Genomic DNA, 26,516 nt, shown 5'->3' on the forward strand with positions numbered 1-26,516 from the left:
CAATGACAAAGTGAAAACTTTGTCCAACTGTAAGCAAATTAATTAGCACTCTGCAAGGCAAAGTAGGAGAGGGTTAATCCTCAGAAGTATTTAGTACATGATTTAGAGAAGCTAATAGAGCCACCAGCCATCAAAAGGTACTCAAGACTGCATGCCATACATTAAATATGAAATCTGAGATCATCAACAGATTTAGCCTCACTACAATTTACAGGAAAATAGAGTTTATTCTATGAAAACTGTGGCCAGAAGTATAAAGCTGAACTAGCTGCACATTTGATCTCCATGTCATGATGAGGCAGATCCCAGTTCATTGGACATTATCCCATATTTCCTGCCTCAGGAATACGTAGCCAAGGAGAAAACAGAAATGTTTGTGGGCTCACCAACACTTCAGTTGAAGGAGAAGAAGGAAATATGCTGCACTGACCAGTAAAGAAATATAGTTTATTTTCTCCAAGAAGTAACAGAGGAGACAGAACGAATAGAGAATAATTCATTAAGAGATAAAACTTTACTGTGACTTTGGTTACAGATGCACTCATACATCTTCTCTTATTAAAGGTAAGACACAGCTCATAAATAAAATTCCAGAGAATTCAGTATGTTTAGGGCTTGATTTTGTATTTAAGGAAACTTTGTTCTACATGCATAAACAAAGGCACATCTGACCAATAGTCACTCAGATTGCCAAAATATTAAACAAGACAATGCATTTGGAAGAGGCATTGGAAGAAACTGTTTTGAGGGAAAACAAAAGGAAAAAAATAATTAAAATCCAAGCATGATTGAATTTGCTTTCAGTTTATCCTCTTTGTTTTTGCTCAGAAAGAAAAACCCTTCTGTTTTCAGAAAATCAGTTCACCTAAAATATGTAGTCACTAGAAAGAACAACAAAAGGAGTAATAATGACAGCCTAATATAAGAGCTTTTTTTCCAGAGTTATCTTTTCACTAAAGGCAATGTAGAAAAACAAAACTAGGAAGACTTCTTTTTCCTACAGCTGGGCCCTTTTAATATTTTTTCCCAAGACTTACTTCCCTTCAATATGAATTTTTAGCAAGGATGCAATTATATTCTAATATTTTAATAATTTGTTAATCTAAAAATGTGTTTTTAGAGATATGTTAATGAATTCACAATTCTGCTTGCAAAAACAATGCTGCAATACCCTGGCTGCCTCAGTTACTGGCAATTATGCTAACAGACTTTACCACAGGCTAAAATTTTTCTCAAAGACTTTTCAGATACAGCACCATACATAGCATAAAATGATTGATAGAAGTAACAATTTTGATGGATCTCACAAATTATTTTGTTGTGCAGCATGTACTACATTTCAGACAAAAATGCTTACTAGATTTTTAACAGATGTTCTATTCTATTCTATTCTATTCTATTCTATTCTATTCTATTCTATTCTATTCTATTCTATTCTATGCTATTTTCTGTTTTTCCCTTTATCAAGATCAACATAAAGATAAGCCAGTATTTGAAATGTTTATTCAAGTTAGTATAGTTTTTATTGCATATATGTATGTATAAAGGAAATGCTAAATTGCAAACTGGATCTGATTCTGCAGTGACCTACTAACAACAGAAGTTACATCTCTTCTTTCTTTTATAGAAAGTTGATCTGCCAGTCCTTCAGAAAGTAATCCTGCCTCATCAAACCAGTTCCAGGGAAGAATTTCATGTCCAATTATTTGAATGACTAGGATTACATATGTAAGATCCTCAAATTCAAATGCTTGTCATCATCAAATAATTTTTGCCAGTCAATACACTCAAAATATGTCTAAATCACATAAGGGAGAGCAGTGAAAGGATTCTGTGAGTGCTAACAGCCAGCTCACCTACAAGGATTATTCTCCTTAGCAAAGTGCCTGGCAAATTAGGTAAGATTGTTTTTCTACCCAAGCTGGTTTATGCAGAAAGAGCCCAGTATCAGCCCACAGTGCTCAACAGTCATTGCAGAGCCCAGGTTAGCTGTCACTGATCCACCTCTGGCACCTCTGCATCGCCTTGTGGTCAGACTGAGGCAGCATAACCACTCAAATATTTAAGCAGTCCTACTCTTTGGCAGGGTTTATGCCCTCCTGAATCACACTTTCCTCTCATCTGCTCTTCTGCACAAGCAGTCAGTGTGGAGTGTTGCCACTGCCCTGAGAGGGGCCTGAGCCCCTGCAGCAGCTCCTGCAGGTCCTCAGGAGAGTTCAGGGGTGTTCAGGCTGATTAGTTCCCACAGGGGGAAGAGGCAGAGGAAGGAATCTGGAAGGGCTCTTTCCTGAAAAGCCTCATACCATTGTAGCTGCAGCCACATTTTCAGACAGCCCCAGTCTTAGTTTGTGCTCTGGAGCCTCTCCAGTCCCCTGAACTTCACCAGGTCCTGTCTACAGAGGAAACCACTGAAATAGTTATGGCAGAACAGCCGCTCAGGGATAGTCTATTCTTGCAGAAAAGTGATTTAATCCTGCAACAATCACTACTTTTCCAAATAAGAGTCACCATTCTAGAAAGAAACCCGTTATTACAGGAGAGAGCTCACATGGAGAATAATTTCACTATAAACAGTGATCAATAGACCATATGAGCAACCTCAAAATGTCACATCTAGAGAAATAAATGCCACCTCTAAAAGATTTGGAGATATTTTTTCCTTGACATTCAGTTCATATTTTGATTTCTGCATTAGATGCTTCCTTAACAGATCTTGTAGTGAGATTGGGACATAATTATGTGTATTTTTGTGTAGTAAATAAATATTAAAAAAAACTGCTCAAAAGTGAAACTGTTCAGGATTTTTGTTTCTTTTCCAGAGCAGCTGACCTATTCTCCACAAGTAAGAAGAAGGTAAAGCTTTCCTTGTCCATCATGATTCCTGAGTTAGTTGGTACATGTGTGAGGTTCTGTTTCTTACAAAGGACACCACGAAATATGAGAATCATTCAGTGTAGACCAAGTTCCCAGGCACAAGGAAGCAGAGCTGCCTGGTAGATGGAGCAGTGGGCTGATGTTCTGTTTCTGATGTTCTGGAAACAGATCCTATTTCTGGTACTTCGCTGAGTGCTGCATAGGCTTTAATAATTGCATTTGTAACATACTCAAAGACTTCATGTGGGATGAACAAGCTGGGTGTATCTCTGCAATTTGTATATTCAGCAAGTCTTAAACCCAATAGACATTAAATATTTTTAGGTCTGATTGTCTTTCCCTATGTCTGTATTCATTAGACACTTTCCTATTATATTGTTTCCCATAATAACAACTGGCAAGTACTTCAAGGTACCCTGAGCCTTCTCAGAGCAGAACACTTGGTTCATTTATGTCTGTGTGAAGGAGATTATATTAAGTCTTGACATTCACAGCAGCAGAATCACTCTTTGGACAATTTCTGCATTACCAGTTATAGTAAATACTATTTCCAAGTTATTTTGTTGATAAAATTAATAGATTTGTAGGAAAAAGAAATCAAGTGATTATTGATTTCAGTGTTTATTGGCTGCTGTGGTTGGGTGGGGAGACAGCCTTGGACATAACTCCTTGTGACTGTTGTACAGAACTGGGTTCTAGTGATGCCTCAGGTTTTAGCTTTTATATTTTTCAGATTCTGTACTGCTTTAGTGTGTAGTTCTGAGCTTCATATTAGGGGATAGTAAGCTCTCTTTACAGAGTAGGTAGACAAAACAATTCCTCCTCTAGCTGGGGACCAAGGACAAATGATCCAAATCTCAGGCTGAGCAACATAAACAACGATGGACTGAGGAGAGAGAAACAAGAAAGGATGGGACTTCATAACTAAATCTATAATTGGACAATTAACTCCAATATGTAAATGGACCAGAGCTTATAAAAGTGTGAGACCTCATGACCAGTTGTCCATTTTGTGACCATTTTGGGTTCATCTTGGCTGTAGCCCTGACTGGGCTCTTGTGCTGTCCGAGGTGTATCCACTGAGGCTTTCTAATAAATACCCACTTGGTTCTTTAACTCCATCTAGCCTCTGTTCTAGGACAGCCTGCACAAGGCATCACTAGGTCAGGAGAGCATTTAATTGTCTGTGAGGAGCTGCTTTGGACCTCAGTGAAGAGAACAGAAATGTCTTCTGAAAGTTAAACACATCCTTAGGAGAGCAGCCTTCTAAATGCTAATTCTGAGTTGCTTCATTAGTCTGTAGTTATCTGCAGAAAGGGGAACTATGCCATTTACCTGCATGAGGGGCAAGGTGGGAGTGACAGAATTGTTCTCTCCTTCTCCCTGGGAGGAATGAGGTAGTGGGGGAAGCATCCAACACCTGCTGCAGGCATGGTGAGGAGGCAGTGGCAGAGCAAGGGCTACGTCTGGAGCTGGCACAGAGGAGCAGACCCCAGGACAGCAGAGCTTTGGCATGTTCTGGCCAGAGGATGAAGGGACTCTTCCACATCCATATCCTAGAAAGAGTGCACAGAGCTCTAAAACCTGCCTTTCTGTTGGCAAGCACATTGGCTTGCTCTACAAGGTGACAGCGCTGGCACTGCACCATACGAAATCTCCCTGTTTTCTTCAGAGTTTTCTCTGCAAAATGTAGAGAAAATGTGTAATTTTTTTGCTGAAACAGTTTTAAGAAAAGTGTATTGGTTTCTTTATTTGCTCTTAGCACCAGATTACAGAAGAATAATGTGTCAAAAGGAAGGAGGCTGGGCACATTTGATGAAGGAAAGTATTTGTTTTGGGTGAATGTAAAGTCCTAATTTATTCAGCATATTTTTTAGGTCTTGCTCTTTATCCCTTTTTAATTAACTCATCTCTAAGCTCTAAATCTTGTACAAAAATATTTTATTGGAATTTCATTACCATTGTTTTCCTTGGGAAGGCAGCTTATAATCTTCATGATATTATTGTAAAGCCATCACTAAGCAACATGCTTTGGCATTTGTATAAGCCTTTGTCCACCTCCTTCCCTCCACCCAAATGCACACATTTGCATTTACTGTTAAAATATTATGGATGCTGACACCAGTTTAGCCACAAGACCTGGTGTTAGACTGTCTCTAATTGATTTAATTATTCATAATTGCTCAGCTGGGGCTTATGTGTACTTCAGCATGATTAAGGGAGAACGTACAAGTCTGCAGCTAATGATGTGTTCCATCATAATTTACAACTGTGAAGTCACTAGAGCTAAATTGCATAGACATTGTACATTTCTAATCCTGTTTAAAGGGTTTTTTCAGATCTTACCAAAAAAAAAAAAAAAAAGAGAAAAAGAAAAAGAAGAAGAAAGAAATAACCCAACCACTCTTCTGACATTTTTCATAAATGAGTTTCAAGAAGGATTGAAACTAGTATGCTGTCTTTTGGCTTCTTTAAATTGAAATTATCAATAGAGTCAGATCAACAGATGCGAGTCCACTGCAGATGTGATTTAAATGTAATGCATTTTTTTTGCTGCCTCCTTTCTAAGTGGACTTGTTCATCCCTCCTTTCTACTTGCTCATCTTATGCTAAATACAATGAAATTTTCTGTTAAAAAATGTCATTTGTGATTATTAAAAAATAAAAGTAACTTCTGTTAATATGATGCATGAAAATGATCACACAGTGGCTTCCTTAATTGTCACCAAACATGTTTCTGTAATTAGTTCAAGACAAGCAATTCTGACAATGCCATGTACATTTTATGAGACAACATCCCTGAATACTATTACTGAGGGATGGTGATTTTCTTGTCTTTCAGCAGTTCCTTACAGATGGTGAACACTATTGGGAAAAAAACCCAAAACAACACAATAGCAAAAATACTGAAAATGAACAGGATTTCCAGTATAACTGGCTAACTTCAGACAGGGCCTCTTTTTCTGCTTCTGACTGGGAGAAAAAAACCCCAAAACCTCATATTTTTCAGAAAGGCATGTGTCATGAGAGGAAAACAGAGTTGCGATATCCTGTGAATGATGAATATTTCTGAGATTTCTGTAGCCTTACCATTGTTTTCATGGAGTTCAGCATTTCTTAAAAGTTCATTCAAACTTGGGCCATAACCAGAGAGAGAGAAAGCACAGTTTACGGGATTATATTCAGTTTAATCTTACACTAAATGTTAAATCAGACTGGCAGGAAATGCAAACTAGAAACTGCAGCATCGCTGCTGTGGTAGAAGGGCAGTGTGGCTTTGTGTGGAGCAAGTCTCAGTTGCTGCTAACATGGCATTAACTGTCTGCAGTACTTTGTATTTTGGATGCTTCTGAACAAAGAAGGTTACAAAAAAGAAGGTTCTCCCCCAAGTCCTGGTTCCTAACACCTACTTTTCTGTTTTGGACCTCGGAGAGACACAACATCCAGCATTTAGGACTGCAATGCATTATCAGAAGGATGTAATTACAATTATTTATTTAAGCTGGTTCTGAACCAGGGAATCTTGATATGAAGCTGGAGCCAGTAAAGGCTTGAAAAACTACTGACAATAAGCAATTCTTCATGGAACAAAACTATTACAATAGAGGGTCTTTGATCTTGCCTGTTTCCTGTTGCCAATTGAACTTTGTCACCATGCACTGTCATCCACAAGGGAGCACTTTTGAATTAAGCAGTCTACAGCAATTTAGTCTGTTCCAGCTTTGAAGTGCCAACATCAGTCAGGCTAGTACTAACTTTTTGCATTAAATTTTTTTTGAGTTCTCTTAGGAGTTTAGCAGTCCTGGCACTTAGATAACTAAAGTCAAGGAACCAAGGCACTAAGACATCAAAAGCAAGAGGGGCCCCTAAAATACAAATGTGAACAATCATTAGGCTCTAATGGTGCACTTCATTAATGTCCACTTCAAAGCAAAAGTTTACTGACTTTGGGATTGACTAATTTACACATTGTGGGAAATTGCTGCCAGCCATGCATGTAACCACTAAATGTTTCTGGAATAAATAGAAACGCCCTCTTCCTTCAGAAATCAGGAACTGCAAACTGAGCCTTTAATTGCAAGATGGCCTTTCATTTGAATGGGAATGGAAAACCTGTCTAGCACATAAATCACTAAAGCTGTGTGTAGTTATCATACAGACACACAGATGTCAATCAGCAGCCTTTTGCAATTTTCTCTCCCTCCCCCACACTCTACAACCAAATAGGAATATTGCAGCATAGTCTGCTTTCTTTTGGACATGTTCATTTATTGAATCTTTGCAAATTCTCGTATTACTTTGCAACCTAGAAGAAGTAAGTAAAAATAAGTAAGTAAAGTTCTAAGTAAAGCTGGTTACTACAACTAAGGCCAAGTCTCTTTGGGAGGAGAGAAAGAGCTACAGTATTTAAAATCTTGGTGTTAACTCCTGTGTGAGTAAACAAAGTACCACTATGCCAACAAACTGCATTCACATTCAAAGGGGTACTAGTCTAGTTATATAAATTAAAAAAAAATAAAAATCACACACTAGCCACCAGAGTTAAAATCATAATTCAGATAATCAGAATGGAAGCCTACCGTGCTCAGAACATCTACAATACATGAGCTGTCTAAGCAATACCCTCGTGCAGAAATGCCTAAGATGAGATGGGCCTGTTTGTAAAAGAACGGAGCACATGCAACTGTTCTTATCCTGTCAGTAAAGATTGCCTGCACTACAAAATGTGGTTGTGTTTGAATGGAATTGTGATAGCTGAGTGAGAGGACGGGAGGCCAGTCACAAGTTAGAGGTCAATGGAAGCCAGGAAAAATTGTGTTCAGCTGATGCTATGGTGAAAATAATTTGTCCTTGTCTAAACACTAACCACTAAGAGATGGTAACATCCTGCCATCTAACTAGATTGCTTCCAATCTTGTTCCAGCACAATCAAATCTTTTATCTAGACAAGTGTCACAGTGACTGTAAAATCTCAGCCACTTTGAAAAATCAAGATGTTGGCTCTTAATGCCTAAAAAAGCCTAAAAACTATTTTTCTCTAAACAGATCTGTATAGGATTGCCAGAATTCCACACTTTAGTGGGAAGTTTTTCAAAAAGAAAACTATTTTGGATATGCATTGGGCAAAATACGGAGAAATGGTTGCCAGGGGTTATGATGAAAAATAGGGAAAATAGTTATAATGTCTCTGCTTTATATTTCAGCTAACTTTCTTAATTTTTAGCAATTACCTCCTTGTTGCAACATTTTAATAAAAGTCTGTGCCTTCATGCCTAGTAGGGAAGCTAACTTGCCATGGGCAAGAATGGCCTTAAAAAAAAAAAAAAAGGGGAAAAAAACCACTTAGCAAACCACAAATTTCAGAGACCTAGTCACATCTGTGTTTTATCAGCTTTTTCCGGATAGTATTACACCAAACAATTGTCTGCAGATCGGTAGACAGCTGAGACTTTAAAGTGCTGAATTACTGAGAAAATGCTAGAGATAAAAAACAGCACATGTATCCTATCAGTGTAATGAAACCAACCTGCTGCTAGCGCCATCGTGCCTTAGTTCTAAGTACCCTGTAGAGGAACGGAAGGCTTTCATTTAACTCTTAAGAGGAAAGCAAGGGAAAGAAGAGTAAAGGTCATCTAATACCCGCCTTAATCACAAAACTGAAATACTCTCAGATATATGAAGGGAGGAATGCTTGGCGTTCAAAATAAAACATCAACTGCAGACAACAGGAGTGGGCCTGATCGTACCGGGGGCAGCATTTCCTGCTGGAAATTCCCAAGACTTTGGCTGATGTCAAGTGGAGTTACAGACACAGAGCGTGGCAAAAAGCTGAAACTAAAAAACCTGGACACTGAGGCACTGCCACATAAAGGCTGATTCAATCTAGCAGAAAACTCTCCAACAGAAGGTAGATTCACTAAATCAGCCAGAAGGTACACTGGAAATGAATAATGGATATTTCCTGAATGGAGCATGGTTGTTAAGCATCGTAGCTACTACTCAATGACAGATGTACAAGTTGAAGTTATGTTTAGAAAAAAAAAATATTCCACAGTGTTATTTGGTTTCTTGGGGATTTTGGGGTTTTTTAATATTGTGTTAAGTTTGCATTGCATTATAGATGCCAGGTTTACTTGGCAGATTATGATACTCAGTTGTCTGGGTTGAAAAGCTCAGAAAGTACTTGACTTTCTGAGTCAAGTGATGAATTTGGTGATATGAATGCAGTGATAAAACTTCAAGGATGGGGGCAGTTATTGTTCTTTGGGGTTCCTTCATTCTTCTTACAAAAAAAAAGGAAAATCAATTGGAGTTTGTGATTTGTTTCATAAAAGTTCAAATTTTACTCAGTTGGCTTCTATCGGAATAAGAGCTTGCCTAAAATGACTGCATAACACTGGAAAAAACTTTAACTTTACTGTTCTTATACTTCCACTTAAGCAAAGCCCAGAAATTCCAATGAGAACTGATCTGTTGTACCAGACACTGTATAAGAGAAACTAAATATGGCCTCTTCCACAAAGAAACTGTGGAAAAAACCCAAAAGGTAATGAGTGAGGAAAAAAAGAGGTTGTCAATATAAACCTTTTTGTATTCATATACATTTTAATCAGGTTTTGATTAAATGTATGAAAGTAGTCTTTCTCCACTAGTCCCTCGGGCTCCAAATGACTCTCAATTAGCCATTTAAAGTTAGCTAATTTTTGTCTGTTTTGTGGTAGAACCATAGAAGAGACACATGAAAGAGGAAGAATATTTACTTCGGGCAAGAAATTCCTAGCTCTAGGAGCAGTGCAGGGAGAAATACAAAGACAACAGAGACTTTCATGAGCAAGTAGAGAATATGTCAGCTGAAGTGGGCAGCATGGGGAAGGTGTGAGAGATGAGAGTGGACAACCAGAAAAAAGCAAAAGTATTATATTTTCTAATTAGAAAGCGACTTTAAAGCTTTTGCAGTAAAACATCTGAACATACCATCAATGCCACCACTGGACCAAAGGCCTACTATTTCAGTTGTATGAGTGTCTTCAGCTGAACTTTCTTACAGGAACACCATTTTTGTGTATATATGTATATATCTATATCATCCATATCTATCTTCTTGCAACTGGGCATATCATCGACACATACTTGAACTACACTTCAACATGTGGCAGGAAGGAAAAGATGAAGTACAAACCACTCATTTAATGCATTTCCAGTTAGTTCCATTTTAATTCACTCAATGATTCAATCAAGTGCAATATAAATTCACCTTATTGTCACCTAATTTAATACATTCTCCAGGGAAATATAGTGGAGAACAGAGTAGCTTGTAATTTATTTTTAAAGCTCCTTAATTAAATGCACAAATCCCCCAAAATGACATGGAAGTATATAAAATGGACTTTTATACACCAAAATTCTTACTCAGAATTGGATTATGAGATTGAGATGTCATGCATAAATTAATTCTAATGAATTACTGGCCTCAGTCCATCCTGAGTGTTCTCTTCTGCAAGCCTGCAAGGACATTTCTACAATCCACTCCATAGGTTAGTGTTAATCAACCAAGAGGTAAACAGAACTACTTACAAATGTTGTGCCAGATAGATGTTCTCTGTTAAGAGAACAGAACATTTAGATATATAAAGACTATCCAAATATTAAAAGATCAGAGCAAATTTCAAACAGCTTTATGAACAGAATATGACTGGAGTCACCCGGTGTATTATGGTTTTAGGGAATTTAAGTGATGAAATTAGTCCCATCAATACACAAATATAGAAGATTTTCTTTTGTTTACAAAGATAAGATTTCAAAAGTTTCCAAGCAATAGCGCATGTCATTCACTTATTATTCCAATTCCTTTCTTCTTTAATGTTGATTGATTTGAAGATTGTCTTTAATTCAAAAGCTGTTTTCATTTTAGTTTTCATCTTTCTGTCATGTTCTAAATGAGATGAAATTGAATTACCCTCAAGTATAAACAAAAGAGTTTTGATTTTCTTATTTGCTTTATCCCCCAAAGTCTGCAAAGATTGCATATACGCATCTTCTCATTTCCCCCACCTCTAATCTAGAGACCGTTCACCATGAGCCGATGAAAATTCTGTAATATCAGTAATTTCTTACGCTTTGTGCATCAAAATGACATTATTTCTTATCTCCCAGGAAACATCTACGGCTTACATATTTACAGTTGAAGTATCTTGCATCACAGTTTGTGTGCAGTGGGACTCTGCACCATGTGATACTTGTCTCCTTCTGACATGCAGAGGCTGTTCCTTCATTCAATTGCTGTAACTGAGGATTTATCTGTGAATTAGCTTAAATGTAGGTTGTTAAGGTTACTAGGCCAAAGAGTTGATCCACGTCCTTTTGTCTGGATGGTTTGTGGTTCTACAGAGGATATTATTTTGTTAATCATCAATGTATAACATAGGAAAATGTAACTCCGTGGCCAAACGTGAATGAGATCCTTCTCTACAGATTTAATGGTTTCCTTTTTAAGGCAAAAGAAAGAAGGAAGAAATACAATTTTAATAGCAAGTTTTAGTGGATTTTTTTCCCATTTTTCTTTTTTTTTTTTTTTTTGTTAGTTTAGTTGGTTGGGTTTTGGTTTTGGGTTTTTTTAAAAGGAATGAACTATGAGTGGTGTGAAATATGAGAAACCAAATTTTGGGAATTCTTAGATAAGGAGTAGGTCATGTCCAGCAAAGGGAAATATAATCATGCATGTGCACTTTTCCCAACTTCACATCACGCTCTCACATGGGAGATGATCAGAATGTTTGTACTTAATACACAAGGGTAAGCAGTTTTTAACCCATTTTCTTTTGGTGACAGTGTTGTCCCATGATTCTCTGTAACTGTCCCTGGTTTTGTGTTTTGTTACCCAGTTAATTTCACTGCCAAAACTCAGCTGCAGCTGCCTGACTACTCTCCAAAGCTGTGCCAATCTCAGCACTGCATTACCTCTCCATATGGCAGGGACTGGTCAGCTCTTTGATTTTATGGTATTTTCTTCCATCAGTCACATTGGCTGAACAGAGAAGTGCTTGGGTTTCTGCAAAAGCAAATGCATATTAGTAGCTTCTGCCTAACAGAGACAGACCCTGACTCAAGTAGCTTAATTTCCATGTTAGCATGAAAAAAGAAAAGAAAGAAAAGGAAAGAAAACTTCAAATAAACCAAATATTTTAGTAGTTTTAAAGGTCAGTCCAAACCCATATGGATTAATATAAAGGTATTGTAGGTCAGCACTTCTGCATTTATAGACTTGAAAATATGTTTTACACACTGCTGAAATACCTCAGTCATTCCTACTCCACATTTGAAGGCAACCTAAGAAAATATACATCAGCAAATAAGACTCAAGACACATGGCTCTTTCAAATATTTGGTTCATACAAAAGCAATTGAAAATTCTCTGATTAACACCTTTAACTTATGCACAGTGAGTAGATCCCAGCAATGATTTAGAGGGTCTGGCTCAATCACTGCACTGATGACATGTATTAGTTGTTATTTCAGCAAATTATTTCTCCTCCAAGCCAATTAATTCTACCCAGGCTGAATAGCATACACTGGCTGTCAAAAGCTTTTACAGTAGTTTTTCCCTTTTCAAATCATGCAAAGAATCAAAATTAATCTGCAGGATTTTGAGTTTCCTATGTGAAATATGAATTCTTTTATTCATTTTTCAGGCCTATGTTGACCAAGTATTGACCTAATGGTTTCTTGTTGGAATTTAGCTCAATTTTTTCTAGTGGAGGAAATATCCAATTATGTGTTTGCTTGTTTTCAGGATACATTATTTATGGGATTCATAGCCATTGATTCTGGAACACACTTTTATCCTGAAATGGTTCTAAGATGTAAGAGTTAGTCTAGAAAGCACAGAAGAGGTTACTTAGTGTCAAGGCTGTGAAAGTGAAAATTATTTTATCTGGTCGCAAAGAGTAATGTACATACATCATCTCCTACTATACCATAATCCCTGTAAACAGAAGTAGCAGGAATTTCTCTTTGACTGAAATGAAACCAAGGAACCCAAATAATCCATTCACAGTTCAGAGTGCTGTTTTATTCTAAGATCAGTGCAGTACCATCAGACAAAATGTTTTTGGAGATTAATTCCCTGCCCATTTTGAAGACCTAAATGACAGAGAATTAGAAACAGCAGGAGGAATAAAAATGAGGTAGTGGTGGCTTAAGTGACATGGTGATACAGGATGCACAAAGTCTCAAAAACTAAGCATAACTATTTATGGGCTAAAACCCACACAAAGTAGTGGCTTCCATTGAGCATTAATAAATATTGCAAAAATGCAACAACTCTGAAGAGAAATTGCATAAGACAGGAAAGAATGTAATCAGTACTCTCTACCAAGGCTAGGAAGAAAATCTTAAATAGGTAAAAATGGGGGTACACTCAGTAAATCTGGGATAAAATGTGCCTTTCTGTCCTCTTACATTGTGAAGATATGAGCATTGCCATTGCTTTTAAATTCAAATACCATCAATAAAATAGCTGGTTTTTACCTTGTCTTTCAAAATAGTTCCATTTTGTTTTCAGATTTGCTGTAATGTGCCCAATGTGAATGACATTACCTTCACTTATCAAAAGCCCTGAATGTACTAGGTGAAAGGAAGAAGACAAAATCTTTACCAAAGTATTCAGGCAAATTTTTACAAACTCTTTGATATCACCAGTAAAGGGCTGGGATATTAGGACTGATCCTAAAAATTAACAACTAAGCTATTTTTAGTATTGCCTTAAAAAATGAAAAACTGGATTATGAACTCCATGCATTTACACTGAGGATTGCAGGAATCTATATCAATAGCTAATGCTGCCTCTTGACATGTATACAGGGTCAGCACTGTCAGAAATATATTCAAATAAGACATTCTGTAGTTCTCAATACAGATACAGGTATGTTCTTTATGGTTTTAGTTCTATAATCATATGATTTTTAATTTTAAGTGGTTAATGCTGCTTTTAACTTGTGTGATACCAAACACACTTTTCATTGATTTTCATAAGATTTTGACTTTTAAGATACTCTCACCTCCACAAAATCCAGGATGAAAATGAGATAAGCATATTATGGGAAAGAAGATAATAAAATTTGAGAGTATACCAAATCTTTATCTTATAGAAATGGTAGTTACATTGGAATCCTGTCTGTGAGCAACCTGTGTTAAAATGAAGCAATATTTAAGGAAAGAACTGTAGCTGCAGGGATCTTCTTTGATTTTCTTGTTAATATCTTTTATCCTCTCTCCAATATCTTGCCTGCCATTTTATTTTCAGCTAAATTGTTCCTGAGCTTTCTGGTGTTGGTTTAATTCTTCATTTTCACAACTATTTTTCAGATATTTTCCTTCAAACGGTCCTCTGGTTGTTCCTTGAAAGCTGCTGTTCCCTTGAAATTGTGAATTGGTAACAACTGACAAACCAAACCCTTCCAAACAATTAACTCTTGTAAGGGGATAAATACAGACACAAATTTTAAAGGTTATCCCCTTCAGTAATTTCATCTTGAATCAATGTGGAAGGAACCCTGCTTGAGGAATCCACAGCACTCACAAGTTTAAACCAGAGAGCCTTTTTCCAGGGAAATACTTAATTCAAGCACCTGAGCAAATATGGATGCCTACATTTCCTACTCTGCAGCCAGTTCTGCACTATAAAGTTCTGGTTTTTGCAGCAGTAACAAGGCCTCCTTCTGCTCAGTGGACATCAGTTGTGAATTAAAACATTGAAAGTAAGCAGCCTGCCAGTTTCACAGACCTTAACACATCACTCTCCATGACAACATGGAACTCAGAGGAAGGAAGACTGTTCCTGGGGGAAAGCTGAGAAGTGCAAACAATTTTTTTTTTTTCTTAATCTGGGATGTGGTGTTTGTTTTTGTTAGCTGAAAACTACTGTTTGAAGTCCATTTGTGTTGGTAGATTACTTTATCTGCTCTTCCTCAGGGAACAGACACTACACTATCACTTTGTATACACTACACTGATAGTGCCTTTACATTGAGCATGGAATTGTGAGCCACTGTGTTCAAGTGCTTTATTTTCCCCTAGAAACACTAGAGGAATTTTTCCTGCAAATGGAGGAAAGCCTTGCTCTATTGTTTTTTCTTTAAAATTTTGAGTTTGCATATTGAGGGGCCAAAGAGGCTTTTAAATATGCAGAAAATTTAAACATGCAAGAAGAAAAGGTGTAAGAAAAACAATTATTTAAATAATAGGAGAAAGCAAGATTTTCTAAATTATAACCTTTGAGATTTTCTAAACTATGCTGTAAAATGTGCCTTGACAGAAAGTTATAAGAGCACCACAGAAAAACTCCCTGTTGGGAAGCTAAAAATGTAAAAAAATACATAACATTTTCAGGAGCAATGAAGTTGCATAAGAGCCCAAGTCCCCACAACTGCCAAACCCATTGAAGTATCCTTGAAAGTTTTACAGCAACTGCACCCAGGTAACTCCTTCCACAAGGAAGGGTCTTTATCCTTTTTAAAGCATGAAGTGGCTCTCAAGGATAGCTTCAGCCACACTTTGCTCCTTAAGTGTTGGTGTGCATGCTCAGGTACCCATCCTAATCCCAAAGAATGATTTTATTGTACCCTCTATTGATGTTGCCAGACTTTACACGTGAAAATAATATCAGAATTTGTAATATCTCACTTCCAATGGGAGGGAACAAGGAGTTTCCCATTCTAGCTCTGCCTCTTCTGCTGTGCTGGCAAGCAGACAGACACCTCCATGCCTGTGCATTCCACTGGAATGGCCTCTGTCTAGTTCAGCTGCAGTTCAGATTCAGGGAGCAGGAGAAAAGGGGAGAAAAGATCAAGGTATTTAACAGCTTGACAGGACAGACACAAACAAGGCAATAGGAACAGCAAGCATAGAGTAACCCAGGTGTGAATTGGTGGTGGGAGGATTCCTTCCATAGAAGGGAAGACCCTGCTTCACACTGTGCAGCTGCTGCTGTAAGGACGTGCAGAGTCACAGCTCAGGCTGAGACATCAGGCCCTACCTCCCCTTGTCCAGGATACATGAGGTCTAAGTCAGGATAGACACTTTAGAGAAGTCAGGTTACTTTATAAATGTCCTCAGTTTCCCCAGTTGTAAGGGATGAAAAAGAAGGAAAGCCATATCCCATCTGCTTTTGGTAAGGGACACGGGATTTGGGATTGTGTTATAGGAACTCTCACCTCATGCTGGGCACCCAGCAGCCACTACATACAACTGAACATCATCCTCAGGAGTGAAATAGGACATTTTTTCACTGTCCAAGACAATACAATTTATAAAAAGAGAAGAGAAACAGGCAAGGAAATGTATCAGTGCATCTATTTTCACATGTAGTAGCTTTGGATACCTGTTACACAATTTAAGCAAAGCTTGAATGTGTGCTTGAGACCACACTTGTGTCTCTTAAAGTTATTATCATCCCAGGTCATTATTTTGAAACAAAGATCAGATTTCCCCAAACCTGTAATGTGGAGGGATCTGGACCATGAATGACATTTGCTTTTGTGGCACCGACATGTGGCTGTTGTCAGAAAAGTTGACATGGGCCAAGACATGAAGTGGTAACAGGAAACATGGTGGCTGCAGGTATCAGAAAATGAAGGTTGCCAGTGAATGTTGAGAGGACACTGTGGAGACATCCTACACCCTTGTGACTTAGTCCAAAAAGCTGGGCTATGTGCAAGCTGCAACCAGCTCTGCAAACTGCTCTGCTAAAACAGCACAGGCACTGCCAGAGCCTTGTGCTCACAAGTGCTTAGGAAGGCAACTTTGCTAAAAGACTGTACTACTAGCAGATTTCTGACAGCATCATAGAGCAGCACCTTTTTTTATCAGGTTTAACATAGACAGCTGCCATAACATCTGAATTTATTATCAATAATGTAATTTAATTATCATTCCAGTAGTAAATTTTTAAATATCTCTTTGCACAAGAGATCTCAAAACATCTTGAAAGATAAAATTCCTACTTTACAGGTACAGAAACTGAAGCACACAATAATTAAAGTGGTCTCATCCATAAAGGTAGCAGTGCAGTCATGAAAACTATCCATGCTGCATCCCATCACAGAAGAAATTAAAGCAAGCCTCTAATATGCTATAGAAAACTGTTAGTGAGGTATGGAGCTTAATCTTTTTTTACTGGAAACCAAGTTTTAAATCCAATAAAATCAAATCTAGGGTTCTTCAATAATCTAGGTTTCCACAGGTGTAATAGTTTTAGCAGGTTTTATGTTTTAATAGTACAAGATTTCAGAAGCAAGAAAAGGGTAAATCAAATACAGAGCAAACTATCTACCAGGATATTAGAAATTTGCTAAAATTTATTTAACTGTTTTAGTTAGTTCTTGTTTCTTGGTTTTGTTTTTTTTTTTTTGGTTCTTTTTAAACTTTTTTTACATCCATTTTCATTATAATACAAATTAGGTCATTTTAGGTCTCATCTTTCTAGAGAATACAGTTTCACTTCTGAGTGGAATTTATTCCCAGGACTGGCTGTTAGAGGAGAGAATGGACTGCTGAGCCTTTTCAAGGGTTAGCACCTCTCTAATGGCTTCTCTCTAGCTCTACTTCCTGCAAGAATGGGAATAAACGAGAAAGTAGTGACACAGGGAAGTACACATTTTTGTGAGACAAAAGCCATATCAACCTGTTGGGAGCTCCTTGAAGCCACTTTTTACTACTGCAGTGTAAAGAAACTTCAAGACTAAAAATGCTTTTAAGGTGAAGAATTATATTCAATGTGGGTCCAATGGTCCAACAAACTTGTATTTACACCTAAAGAAGTCAATTCTGCCTTGGACTGCATCTCACTATATTCATATTGCTCCAATGGTGCTGGAGTGAAATTAGAAGGAGCTGAAATTGCAGGGTAACATGTCTGCTTGAATGGTAATCTGTGTGCAAAAAGGATCAGATGTCCTGTTATATGACAGAAACACACCAGCACAAATCCCCACAACCCCAAAGACAGTGATTATTTTTCTCTCAATACAGAGATGTCAGTCATCAATGTAAGCACTGCTCATGATCTTCAAAGAAGACAGAAATATTTCTCATCAATTTGGGAGTTACTGGAGTTATGGAAATTCAACTGCCCCTTAATTCAGCTTTACAGGCCTGTAACTAGACTCTGAATGTCAGCCTGAGTAATTTTCCTCCTGCTCTGTTTAGCAGGCTGGCAGTAAATGCTTTGGTTTTTGTTTGTAGCAATCTACTGTAACAAGAATCTTTTCACCCATTAGAATTTCAGGAGGGATTTTTATCTGATCATTTCCATGCAAACACCACTAAAATTTGCAGCAAAATGGGGATTTTTTTTCCAACATAAATCTATTATATTGATCATCCTGCCTTTTAAAAATAAAGATTCATTGATCCATACACTTTCTGGACATAAAGGTTCATAGTGAATATCTTCTCTGTCAGCCTGTACATATAGGTCATATAACTAATTTTTTTCAGAAGCTGGATTAAAGCACTTGAAAGCAGAAAAGCTTGTATCATACAAGAGGACTCCTAGTAAGGTCCATGATCTCCTTTTGTAGGCCACAGTAAAATACTCATAAAATATAACATGTGATAAGTCACCCTAATATTCCTGATCTCATGACTTGCTGGCTGTTCCTTTCTTGTGGAGATGATAGCTAGCTATCTAATCAAAATGCATAAGCAGTGTCTGTTCCTTCCACCCCCAGACCCATTCATTTTCCACTCAGAATCTCTGCTTGGGGTAGTATAATTGATTTTGACATAATTTACTGCTTACTTGGTAATGCAGCATTGCTGTCTCTGATAAAAACCGTATCAAGTCACAGCACCGGTCTGGAGCTTGAAAGGGAGGCAGTGTAATCACTTTCTTACCCTAATGCACCTCCATCTCATTTCTGCTGGGCAAGGAGCTGCAAAGTGATCACTGTTAAATGACTGGCTCCAGGAGAGGGTCTGTCACTTCTCTGCCTGACCACTTCTCTTTGTCTCTCAGCTTTATTTCAGGAGAAGGCAGCAGGGAAACTTTTCATTGCTGGATGGTCATGGAAATAAAAGACAATGATTATACTTGCCTACCATCAGACATCTACCTCTAGTGCAAAGTAGATGCCCATTCCTGAACTGCTGTGGAAAGCAGCAGTGTGGGGGAATTGTGTGAAAGAACAAAAGCTACAGAGGGAATATTTTGCACTAAGACCTTTGTTATTCCACACTTCTAAACATTTCTTACTGCTCTCGCTGCCACCTGAGTTTGGCAATGAAGCAGAGGGACCACCACCTCTCACAAAGCCCCTGTGCCACTGCAGGATGTGGGATCTGCCTGCAAGAGCTCCTCCCTCACCCCTGACACTGCCTCAGCAGCTCCCACCTTTGCCAGGGTGCCCAGAGCAGCCCTGGGACACACCAGGATTAAATCAGGCTGATCACAGCTGCTTGGGTCAGCTGAGAGCAGCCCTGTGCTCCATGGGGTTGTGCTGCTCTCCTCAGAGCCAGCCAGGCTCAGCTGCTCTCTTTGTGAGCACATGAAGCTCTGCAAGTTCAGGAAGTTCTTCCTCCACCTCTGCTGCCTTCCCAGAGCCATCTCCTACAGGGGCAGGCTTCTTGCTGGAGAGCTCTCTAGGAATGGCTGCTCTTCTTGCCCTCCCCCTGTGTGGCACGGGAGGGCAGGTTCTCCCCTGAGCACTGCATCCCTGGCAATGATTTCTGAGGGGACAGAACAGGGGATCCCCAAAAGGTGGCCATCCCCTGGCACACCCTGTCAGGGATGGCTCTGCCTCCCCTCTGCAGCACCCACCTGGGCTCAACAGCCTCTGCTGCAGGAGGGAGGAAGCAGAGGCCCAGGGAAGGGCAGAAACATCACTGGGTGCAAAAGCCAGCACAGCTGGGCTGGCACAGCCTCATTCAGCACACTGGGTGAACTGGTAGGGAGGTGAGGGACGAGAGTGGGAAAGAACTATTTTATTCCAGTGCCTGGATTTACCCAGGCTTGTTATTGTTTGCAGTGATTTATGTATCATTTGCACACATGGCTAAGTGGGTTACAGCAGTTCTGACTGCCCCATTTCAGTGAGTATCAGCCAGCCTGTGTCCTGGGATGCAAATGTCTGTCCCTTATCTGGGGACAGCTGGTCAGTTATCGTCTCCTGGCCACTCCTGCCAATGGCCAGATATGGCTTGCAGATCTGGGGAACTGCTGAGCCCTGTTCCTGGCCAGCTGGATGTGTACAGGGCTTTTCTGCCAGACCTCAGGCCTATGGTCATGCCATGAAAGCAAAGGACAGGGAAAGTATCACTTATTTAAAACACCTCTTACGCTTCCTACTACAGCAGTTATTTTTGAGATGGGCAACAGTAAGCACATTTGAAAAGTATCATCCACTCAAACTCACTAATTGCAATGATTCTCCCCACTCATTCACACCCTATACTTATCTTTCAGTGAGTAAGGTCTGATCTAAATGAACCAGTTGAGCCCAGTCCTGGCAGACACTGAACACCACTGATGACCAGCATCCAAGCTGGAGACACATGGGGGAAGTTGTGCAACCACAGGCAAGGCTGCAATTTCTGATGGCCATACACAGACAATGTACCATGTAAATATCTGAATTAAAGTAATGGGAGTTTCTCACCTTGCAATAAATTGCTTAGAAACTGCATTTCACAATCAGATATCCAAAGTTTAGTAGAGAAGGAGTTCCATGTGACTGTAGACAGGTAAGCATCCATGCCAGCTGGCTTTTACATGCTGGCAATCTAATCCAGACCAGCTGTATTCTTTGATGTTGTAAACCAGTTTACTTTAACAACAACCTACTACTGCAGGAAGGGACAAGACTGAAAACAGTGTTTATAGGGCATAAAACAGTAAAATAATAGGTATTATACAGCAGCTAATATTTTAAAAAATACGTAAAGATAATGAAACAAATATTTGTTACAGCTGAAAATCAAAAAGTCAAGACACTTGACTTAAAAGGTACTTTTCTGTTACCCAATGAAAAATTTCTACATGTAGACATAGCTCAAAAATATGGGAAAACTTTGCCTATTTAAAGACATAATATTTTCTCTGGCTTCAGTCAGTACAGCATTTCTATTCCTACCTGGGGAAAGAAACCCCAAGCACCCTGACAGACTAGTGACAATCCTAAAGAAGCCAGGAAGTCAAGACAAAAACTCTTCTCAGCTTACCCTGAGGGGCTCAACAAAGCACCTCAAATGTTGGATACAATCACCCCCTTTCTTAAGCCACCTTTGAGGCATATGCCAGAAGCATGCCAAAGAAGAGCAAGGTGAATTCACAATGATTTTAGCCCTGCTTAGGATGTCTTCATGAAACATCCTCAAGTTCACAGAATTTCTACTGAATTTTTTTTTACCTGAAAATGTTTTGTTTGTATTGCTTTGCTTTGATTTTGTTTCCTTAAAGTTTTGCCTTTCTTGTATATTTAACATTGAAGGTCAGTGTATGTGTTTATCAATTTATTTTAACAAAAACCTGAATTCTTGATAATTTTTGCATTTGTCTAATATATTATAACAAGCTTAGGTATTTTATTTCTCCTGAGACCTTAAAAGCACTAAATGGTGGTAAAAATCTATGCTTGGGAAACTAATAAAAGGGAGACTTGTGTTTTGTGGGCTGGAGTGGAGGTGACAAGCAAAAGAATACCTGTCAAAGAGTACACAGGAGTTCAATGGATTGGACTGTGCTCCTTTGTATGCTCAGGTTCTAGCCTGGAGTTACTCATGTGCTTGATATTAAGCACACGCAGCAGCCTGTGCAGGACTGGAATCTATTATTGCCATGTTGACATACATTTGTTAAGGGTTTGATTCTGCTAACATTTCTATTGGCAACACAGGGAGATGCAGTCAGGTCCTGCAGTTCAGAGGGAGATGGAAGAGATTTCAGGGAGCTGCTAATACACTCAACTTTAGAGGCCGCTCACAGTAAACCACATTTTAAATACATTTCCATGGTCATGTTTATTTCTAAAATACCTAAAGACATCAATCAAGTTGTAGATTAAAGAGATATAAAAGTATTCACCCTAAGAACAAGACCATTTGAAAAGATTTATTAACGGTTATTTATATATTTAAGTCTAGTTCCTGTAAGATCTCCGTAGTGTGAATAAATGGTTTAAAAACTGTTCCTTATTTATTGGCCTTTTAGCTATAAATACATATTTGGACTCTGCATTTTTTTGGTAGCTTTAAAATAGGTTTTTGGGATTTTTTGGTCTGGATTGAGGCCTAATAACCCAAATTTTTTTCCAAAGCATGAGTTTTGAGAAACACGGATTTCCTCCCATATCTTCATTATGGCAGCTGCTGTTATTTAACTGATAACATTCTGGTAATTTAAAAAAACTTCAACCAGGAGCATAAACCCATACTTGTCTACTTTGTCTTGGAACTTGAGCATTTTTTTTCCTGAAGCGATTGAACTATGTGTTCAGGCAATCTTAACCTTCTGGTTTAAATCCAAATGTACCAGCTATGGGAAACACCATTTACACATCCATTACCCCTGGAGAACTTAATGTGCCATTTCCATCAGAGTTAGGCTTTTAGAAGCTGAACTTGGATTTCTTTCTTGGGCAATGCACTTGCACAATTTGCATTTATGAACTGAAGACTATAGTGGCTTTATTCATTGTATCTCCTCATTTCAATACGATTCCCCTGTAGGGGAATGTAATGAAATATGATGGATGAAAGTGACAGAGTCAGTTTTCTTTCCCTGCACTGAAGCCTGTTGGAGGGACAGGACACTGCCTCTGTCTTCTTCTCCATTTGCCCTCACATAGCTTTTGCTGAGTGAACCTGCTGGCTGAAAGAAGTGTAGCATAAAGTTAGAAAGGAAACAGCTTTTCTGGAGAAAATCATTACTGACTTAGGTACTAAAGTGGCTAATATTTGACTTAGGTACTAAAGTGGCTGATATTTGACTTAGGTACTAAAGTGGCTGATACTCCTAAAGTGGCTGATATTGCTAATGTGGCTAATGTTGCTAATGTGGCTAATGTTGCTAATATGGTTAATGTTGCTAATGTGGCAAGGTAAAGTTCTCAAGCTGCTACCTCTGCAAGTCGTGGTACGGTGCTTCACCCACTTGGTCAGCAGCACCAAGGCTGCCTAGCCAAATGCAGATGTGCAGAAAGACAGATATTCTGCATTTTCAGTAGGGTTGACCAAACTTTCGAAATAGCTGCTATCTTTCTACAAAAAATCCCTTAGCAAACAAATATTTTTCTTGTGGAAAATCCTTGAAGAAAAGTTTGGGGTTAGACACCCTGAGAGTGTATGGTCTACTCATAAAGGTAACCTTCACCCTCAAACTTCAAAATGCAGGAATTCTCAGTGCCTCCAATAGAGATTATACCTGTCTCCTCCTTTGAGCTTCAGCTGGGTGTGGTGATGAACTGGAGCCTTAACACCATCCCTTCCTGCACCACTTCCGCATGGTTTACCACACAAATGAACCCCGCAGCAGCATCTTCTCAAGACTGTGGTAAACTCTTAATTCCCATCAAAATTTGTCATTCTTGTGAAGTCAGTAATCAAAGCTCAAAAAAAAAGAAAGGCAACTCAATGTCAGTTTGCTTTTGATTCTCTGCCAGGTAAGTATTATAGGTTCGACTATTCCTGCCAGAAAACTTTTATGTGAGGAAAGTTGTTCCTCTTTGCAACCCTCCCTGTTTCCCATGCACCAAACTGTGATTACTGTGGTCATTATTACAGTAGAAGAGGCAATCAAGGCCCATAATCTCTTTGCAGGAGCATTTTCCTAATATTCTTTTGTTTGGGAGGCAGGACAAATCTGAATAATTTTTTTAACTCCTCTTTCTTTGTTATATCTATCTGGCCATTGTGCTGGGAATCATAATGTAGACAGATTGCTTGTGGGAAAGGAATTTAATTCCTTAGATGTCTGCACAAGACAGAGCTAGAGAAAACCTTTATAATATCAAGTGTTATGGACAAATTATTTGCTGACATGATCTATTTGTAGAAACATCTCCTATTGGCCAAGAAATTTTGTTTAGAGAAGGATAGTTGCTTGTCTTATCATGTGCTTCAGCTATCCTTGGCCCCACTTTTCTGCTGATTTGTTTCTTATCAATAACAGCTACATTGCATCATGTCTCAAGTGTCTGAGTTAAGGGCCTGTGATTCTGGAATCCTAGAATCATGGAATGGTTTCATTTGGAAGGCACCTTGAATATCATCCCCCCATGCCACAGGCAGGAACTCCTTCCACAGACCAGATTGTTTAAAGCCCCATCCAACCTGACTTCAACAATTCCAAGGATGGGGCATCCACAGTGTCCTTGGGCAACAGGTACCAGTGCCTCACCACACTCACAGTGAAAATTTCTTTCTAATATATGCTTTAAACCTGACCTGATAGTGTCCAGACTGCTTGTGAATATCTCCAGTGAGGGAGATTCCACCCAGTCTCTGGACAGCCTGTCCCAGTGTGCAGTCATCCACACAGAATCACCAGATTGGAATCACCAGGCTGGAAGGGAGCACAGAGGATCATCTGGTCCAAACACCCTGCTCAGGCAGGGTCACCCGAGGCACATGGCACAGGGTTGTGTCGAGGGGGATCATTCCTAAGGTCTCCTCTTGAAGAAGTTGTCTTTTTTTGAGGCTGAACAGATGCAGCTCCCTCAGCCTTTCCTCTCAAGAGAAATGTCCTAATCATGTTTGTCACTCAGCCTAAAGAGTTCCAATCCTCTTTGCCACTCTGCACTGGACCTGCTGCAGGAGCTCCATGTCTTTTGTGTTGAGGAGCTCAGAACTGGGCACAGCAGCCCCAGTGAGGCCTTACCAGGGCAGGGTAGAGGCAGGATCCTCTGCCATGACCAGCAGGGTCAGTGCTCTGCCAGACACACCCCATGGTACTTGAGCATCACTTGATGAGCCATAAGACACCAGCCCAACTCTGTCTGTGCTCCTTTATGAATCTGTGCAATTCAAAAAAGAAAAACAAAGCTATTAAAGGAAGAGGGATCTTTGAGCTATTTATTTCTAGGGTCTATTAATTAGGTTCACCACAGCAGTGAAGCAGATTCACAGCTTTCGGAGTTGCCTCATTTTCAATGAGCTTAAACATACCTGGCCAAAAATATCAGGCCTATCAGCCACAAGCCACAGGTACCTCTCAGGCATTTGCTTTGCATTAGTTTGTGGGGAATTGTGGTGATAAATGTATTTCAAATGCTAAAATACCTAGCTCATACACTTCCTGCTTAAACTGAGTTGAGAATTTTGATACCAAATGTATAATTTTCTACTAGTCTTAGGTGTAGAGTGCTATGAATCTCCTTCTTTGGTATCTAATTTTATCTGTGAATAGTTTATTAACTCTACTGAAAAATTAAAATAATGCTAAAAGTGTTAATTCCCACAGGTAAAGGCCCCTAACTATCTGCCTGACAACACCTACCTGCATTTTAAATGAAGGCTTTGCAACAGATGTTCACAGAGCATCAATAATTCAGAGTCCTACTGAAAAACTCTTTCTCAATGTTCTTCCTATTTAAGTTGAAATTTTGGGACTTTTTCTTGAATTTTTTTTTTTAATTTTGGAACAATTTTACATTTCAGATGCATGTCTTCAGAATTTCAGAAGATATGCATCTGAAATGTAAAAATGTTGGGAACTGTGGTCTGAACATAAGTATGCAGACATGACCATGAGAATTAAAGTATAATCTTTCCCCCTGTGTTGCTTTTTCCTCCAAATTCTGTTTGAAAAGTGAAATAAAGACTTCATTCTGTTCTACCAGTCCTTTGAATGTGACATTCCAGAGATTTATTGGAGCAGGTGTTAAATATTTTAGCCTCTTTATCTTGTTGCTACATCAATAATTTACTCACTCTAATATTATGACTAGATATTTGCTAAACTCTTTAACATAATTAGTGATGAAAAAGTTGTTCTAATAACCACAGTGTAGTTCAAGTACATGGCATGAATTTTTTTCTCATTTTTGTTCCAGATTTTGACCTTGTTACCTTCACTTACAGAATGTCAAGTAGTGTTGCCTTCTGGCAGGTCTTGTGCAGCACCATGTAGCCCATTGCCACCTGGCAGCTCACCTTTCTCACTAGTATTTATTAAATGATTCTAAAGTAAATTTTACAGCACAAACTGATGTCAAACATATGATTTATGTTTTGCCTGGCACCATCTTTTAAGAAACCTGATTAGTTCAACAGAATTCCCAAGATCCAAGTCTTGGAAAGCAGCTGAATTTCTCTTGAGGGTCTCATTTAAATTACAAGAAGAATAACACTATTTGGTGTCTGCAGTTACTATTTGCTTAGTGGGAGCCTACTTGTGTGTTTACTTCCTATCAATAAACATATTAATCAGTTGTGAGAGGCATAGTTTTGTCTTTAAAAAATATTTACTAAAATTAATGGTCACAAGTAAGGTTGGGACTGTGGGCATATGTAGAAATATATTACCTTAGAACGCTAATCATTCTACTTTTATTGTCTGCTGAAACTATTGTTACAAAAAGTGCCTTTGAGTATTAAAACTGCCTCCAAGAAACTTAAATTTGAGGCTCTGCTGAGGTCCAGCCAAGACA

The sequence above is a fragment of the Molothrus ater genome, chromosome 4, assembly GCF_012460135.2.
Source record: "Molothrus ater isolate BHLD 08-10-18 breed brown headed cowbird chromosome 4, BPBGC_Mater_1.1, whole genome shotgun sequence".
Taxonomy (NCBI): Eukaryota; Metazoa; Chordata; class Aves; order Passeriformes; family Icteridae; genus Molothrus; species Molothrus ater.